Below are 5,564 nucleotides of genomic sequence, written 5' to 3' on the forward strand. Positions count from 1 at the left end.
CTGCACCGCTGGTCTCAGCCTCCCAATCCATGTGAACCTCACTGCAGCTCCCCGCCTTATCCCTACTAGTCCACCTCTTTTCCTTGTGACCACCACAAAATGCAGTCAAACCAAATGGCGTTCACTGGCCCTCAGAAGTGGCTAAGTGCAAGGGTGGGCTTCAGGCCCTGCTAGATCCAGGGGCACGCAGGATCCACAGGACTCTCTCCACCCTTCAGGCCTGCCTTCAGCATCTCAGGCTTATCTGAGGTCGTATTCTACGTCCAAACCACATTTTGAAAATAACTAGAGCGCCAAGCAGGTGCCCCCACTCTCCAGCCGCTTTCCTCCTGGCCCTGCTCCAGCTCTGGTCTGAGGCTAGGATTGCATCCGGGGTGTTGACCTTCTAATCCTTGGGGTTAAGGTACTTCTGTATCTCAGCGGCTCCCAATGGAGACAGCTGGCTGCAAGCCATTGAGGCAGATGGTGTCCCTGCCTACTTGTGCGAGGAGTAGTGGGGTCGGCCGTCCCATGAGCTGATTCCCAGTGGAGGGTGGGCCAGGGCTGAATCAGCTGGTCATTGACCCCGAGGATCCAGGGAGCATCTGACAGAAAAGGGAGGCTCAGGGGCCAGTTCTCAGAAAACCAGAGGGCCTTGCCCAGTGGGGGCATCAGTATATGGGAGACATAACAAATGTGGAGAAGGGGAGGTGGGAAGGCTGCGGGGGTGCAGCTGGAAGCAGCCCCCCCCCCAAGTGTGGGCCTGGGTCTGCACAGGAAAGACCCCCCTGTTGTGGCCAGAAAACTGGGGACTAGGAACATGCAAGTCCAGATGGTAATCCAAGGGCTCTGTGCCTTGCCAGAGAGGAAAAAGCAAGCTCCCAGCCCCCACCAAAGCTCTGCTCTTCCACGCCTATGAGGCTAGGAAGAGAGACCCAGGCCCCACCCTGACACTCTCCAGGGCTGCAGGAGGGCGGACTGTGGAAGTCGTTCATCCAGATGGCAGCTTGGAGATGTGTCAGACCATCCACCAAGCCCCAGCTTGCCGGACACCACGCTTCACAAACCCAGCTGTGTCCATAGCCGCCTCAGACCCTGGTCACAACTGGTCCAGACTGGAGAGGCTCTGTCCCCACCTCTCAGCATGAGGACTCTGCCCAGCAGCGCCAGTCCATCAGGAGCTTGATATTGCTGCAGAAGCTCCACCACCCCAGACCTTTGATCAGCATCTGCAATTTATCCAGTCCGCCCCCAGCCCCAACCCCCACCGAGCAATGAGGGAAGAGCCCTGCTGAGGCCCTCAGGGCACCTGCCTGCCTGTGCTGCTCCCCTGGGGAGATGTTTGTTTTCTATTTGCCTTTGTAACCAATTGCCAAAACTTGGTGGTTTAGCACAAATGTATGGTCTTGTATTCCGGAGGCCTCCTCTGGGGGCACTGTCTGCTTGGCCAGCTCGCAGCTTCTGTTTGTTCCTGGGCTTGTCCCTCCCTCCACCTGGAACCCAGCAATGGCTGGTACAGTCCTTCTTGTGTCCCCACTCTCTGGCTTTCTCTCCTGCCTCCCTCTCCCATTTTAAGAACCCTCGTGATTATATCGGGCCCACCCAGACAATTCAGGACGACCCCACCTTCAGGTCAGCTGACTGGCACCGCAATTCATCTGCAGCCTTAGCCACCAGCCACGCCGGGCAACACACTCACAGGGTCCAGGGATTAGGACGTGGGCATCTTTGGGGCTGGTGTCATTCTTCTGCCTACGACAGTGCCTGGGGGATTCTAAAGCCCACTGAGGTCTGGGAAGCCCCTGGCTCCACAGGGTCCTTCCCAGGTATCCGGCCGGCTGGCCGAGCCAACGCCGAGGGTCACGGTAGGCGCGGGAAGGGCAAGGATGGGGCAGAGGGAGAGAAACCACTCACTTTTTTCGGGGGGTCCTGGCTGGTTTCCCTACGTCCACTTTCCCTCCTGCTTTCTTTTCACTCCTTTCTACTTAGAACCCCACCTGCTCCGCTCTGTGGAGCGTGCGGGCAAAGGAGCTGCATGGAGAGCTGGTCCTTTTCTTTCCTCTGCCCCGAGGAGACTGGACAGTCTACACAGTGGTTTTAAAAAGGGATAAATCAGAATAAGAGTGCTTAGTGAGTTAAGCTGCATCCAGTCTACACCTTTTTCAAGGGTTAGGGTTTGACATGTCGGTACAAATGTGAGTGGCCCTGGGTGATGTGGCAACAGGGACACGGCATTCCAGGGCCTTGGGGGAGACCTAACTGAACAAGACCTAACCCATCGGTCTGCCTGTCACTGAGACATGAGAACAGGCCCAGGTGTGGCCGCGCCCTGCCCCTGCAGGTACACCCAGCACGGGCTGAACTGTGGCCTCTGCTCCTGTGACTCCCGTCCTGTTCTGTCCAGCCTTCTGGCAGCGTCCTCCATCCTGGGGCGAGGGCAGCCCTGTGCCTGCGATAGTGACGGCCCCACCGGGCTGGCTGCCAGCACGCGTCATTGTTCACCTCTCCTGCGTGGAGGCTCCAGGCGCCCGTGTGCACTTAGGACGCGCTCCGTGGACTTGGGTCTGCCATAAACACATCAGACTGACAGTGGGATGGTCTCCACGGCCACAGCAGTGAACACGGCAAGATCCAGTAGCCATAAACTTCAATGCAGGCACATCTGGGCTGTGTGAGTCCTGGAAACCCCATCCAAGTGCACTTAGTGGGATCCAGCCACGTTCCCCACCAGGGACATCCTGGAAGCCTCTGGAATTGTTCACAGCTGTTGAAATTTCATGTGCCGCTGCAGCTAGCTGAGGGCTTCACACTGCCCAAGCTAACTCCTATGGTGGGGGCTGTTTCTTTTCAAGATCACACCCTCTGAGCTGCCCCTCCTGCTCTCTGTGAGGTCCTTCTGGCTCTTTCCGTCAGTTGAAGGATGTTTGCAGCTGGCCCGTCATGCAGCTGGTGTCCACCCCAGGGGCTGCCATGTTGGCAGAGAGGGCTCCCCGTGTGTGCTCCGGGCACACTGCGTGTCCTCGGGGTTCGCTCTGTGTGCTCTGGCCTCCCTGTGTGTGCTCCAGGGTCCCTGCATGCCCTCTGGCCTCCCTGCGTGTGCTCCGGGCTCACTCTATGTCCTCTGGGCTCCCTGCGTGTGCTGTAGGCTCGCTGTGTCCTCTGGCCTCCCTGCGTGTCCTCTGGGCTCGCTCCGGGTTTGCCCCCAACCTGCTCTCCAGCCTCACTTGTCCTCCCCAGCCCTAGCTCCAGACCCGGGCTGCTGCGTCCCCACATCCCTGCCCTCCTGAGGCCCCTCCACCCACCTCCAAACTCCTTAGCAGGCTGTGGACAGAGCTGCCCCCAGTCCCACAGCCCCCAAACTCAGCAAGGCCTCCTGCTGTACCCCCAGCCGTGGTCCTCAACGTGCCCCTCCCCCAGCGGCATCATCACCTGGAACTTGTTAAAATGTAGATTCCCAGGCCCCACCCCAGACCTGCTGAACCTGACCTGAGGGGTGGGCCCAGCCAGTGTGATTCCACAAACCCAAAAGACTCTGGAGGCTGAGGTCTGAGACCCCGGTCTCACACACCTCCCAGGTCACCTGAGGGGCCATCTGCCCTCCCCCCTCAAGTGGCCACTGAGATCTGCTGCCTACCAGGGGCTGGCCATCTCTCGTCACGCCCATGAGGGTCCACCTGTTCTCCCTGTGGTATTCAGTGCAGCCCCTCCAAGGCCGTGACCCTAAAACTCAAATCTTTGCAGAGTCCATCCCATCCACCTCCCGTGGATCCTTCCTCTTCAGACTCCTCTGATGCCCCCACCCCAGTGGGGAGGCCCCACTGTGGGTCTCAGGACCCTGCCCAGTTCTGTGAGCAGGATTCCACCTCAGCCCCGTGGAGGGAGCCACGACCCTTCTGGCCGGTCCAAGGACTCCCCCTTGGGGACACAGCTCTCCCACCAGCACCCCTCATTTCCATAACACTGTCCTGACACATCTGCCTGTGTCCCCTCCCCAGCACCCGGCTCCGCGCCAGGCATGGGTCAGGCATACCAAGCTGTCCCCTGGGTGGACAGCAGCAGCATGTGGGGACCTGCCCATTCACCACACGTTGCACCTCCACCTGCCCTGGTGTCCAGACCCTGGTGACAGAGGCTGGAGACTGGACGCGGTGGTGGGCTTATCAGCAGGACCCCACTGCATCCATGGCCCTCCACTGCCCCACCCCACAGAACCCTCCAGAAAGATCATAACTAGTGGCCCACTCTGAAGGCCAGATTCGTGTGACTTTTAACCTGCACTGAGGTGCTCAGGAGAAATGTCAGGTTTTGTGAGACAGTGCCCCCACCCACAGTCACTCACTGACAGCCCTGGGGGTCTGCAAGAGGGAAGCCCGTCTGGACCACAGATTTCCTGCCCACCAGGGCACAGAGCTCGGCCACAGGTCACCTGCAGGCAGGGTGGAGGGCCCAGGTCTCCTCCCCCAGGGGACCCCTTGCCCACCTGCCACCACCCTCCATCCCTCATGCCTCAGGTCACCACCACCAGAAACCCCCTCAGACAGCAGCCAGGCCATGGGTCTGTGGTGACCCCAGCCCATGTGTGTACTGCTTTTATAACTGCGTGCAACTGTGCTCACGTGATGCACATTACAATTCAGAGGAGACATTTTTAAAAACTGAAAACAGAGATTCATTATTTTCTTTCTGCAGACCTCCACGGGGACCTACCATGGAGACCCCGCCAGGTGCAGGGTACTCACCATGCACAAGCCGCACCTACAGCCACCTTGACATTTTGAGAGCTCCCCAAGTCTTCACCGGTGTCTCCACTTGGATCATGGGCAGGGAGCACACGCCTGGGGGTCTGCTCACTTGGCAGAGCCACAGGACCCTGAGCTGGAGGGTTCCTGGGGTGCTGGGGGGTGAGGGGTAGGCAGAAGCCAGCTGGGAAGTTGGGCAGTGAGAGTGCAGGGGTGGGCGCGGGTGCTGGGGTGCAGAGCTGGCATGGAGATGTGGTGCTTGGGGCACGGCTGGGTGGGGCCGGGGCCTCAAGCTGACCTGGCCCTTCGCTTGCAAGGAGAGCTTGATTAGAAGTGGACTCTGGACGTGGATCAGGGTGGGGTGCAGCTTCCAGGTTAGCGGGAAGGAACCCACACCCGCTAGGCCTCCCCGTGTTCCACACCAGGGGATCATGATGGGGTGTAGAGCAGAGTCCTGAGATAGCCCCCACTGTGAGGGGTGGGGGTCATAGCTCCTTGACACCGAGGGCCAGGGTGGATCCTCACACTCTGTCCAGACAGGCCCAAAGCACCCAGCCAGGTTCGCCCGCCTGGCTCTCCCGGGCAGTCAGTGGCTGAAGGATGGATGCCCCAGGTCATGAGGATCTTGGTGGGCAGGCTCTGTTTCCCTAAGATCACCAGGAGGGGACCAGCCCCCACCATGGGAAGAAGTGCATTGGGACAAGCTCCTGCCCTGCAGCTCAGGACTGGGGGTGTTGGGGAAGTGGCCAAAGCCTCCCAGTGGCACCCCAACTCTTCCCTCGGACGCAGAACCAGGCACAACCGGGGCTGCTGGTGCCCGAGTCCATCCAGCTGGGAGAAAGGCTG

Source organism: Cynocephalus volans, chromosome 2, assembly GCF_027409185.1.
Source record: "Cynocephalus volans isolate mCynVol1 chromosome 2, mCynVol1.pri, whole genome shotgun sequence".
NCBI lineage: Eukaryota > Metazoa > Chordata > Mammalia > Dermoptera > Cynocephalidae > Cynocephalus > Cynocephalus volans.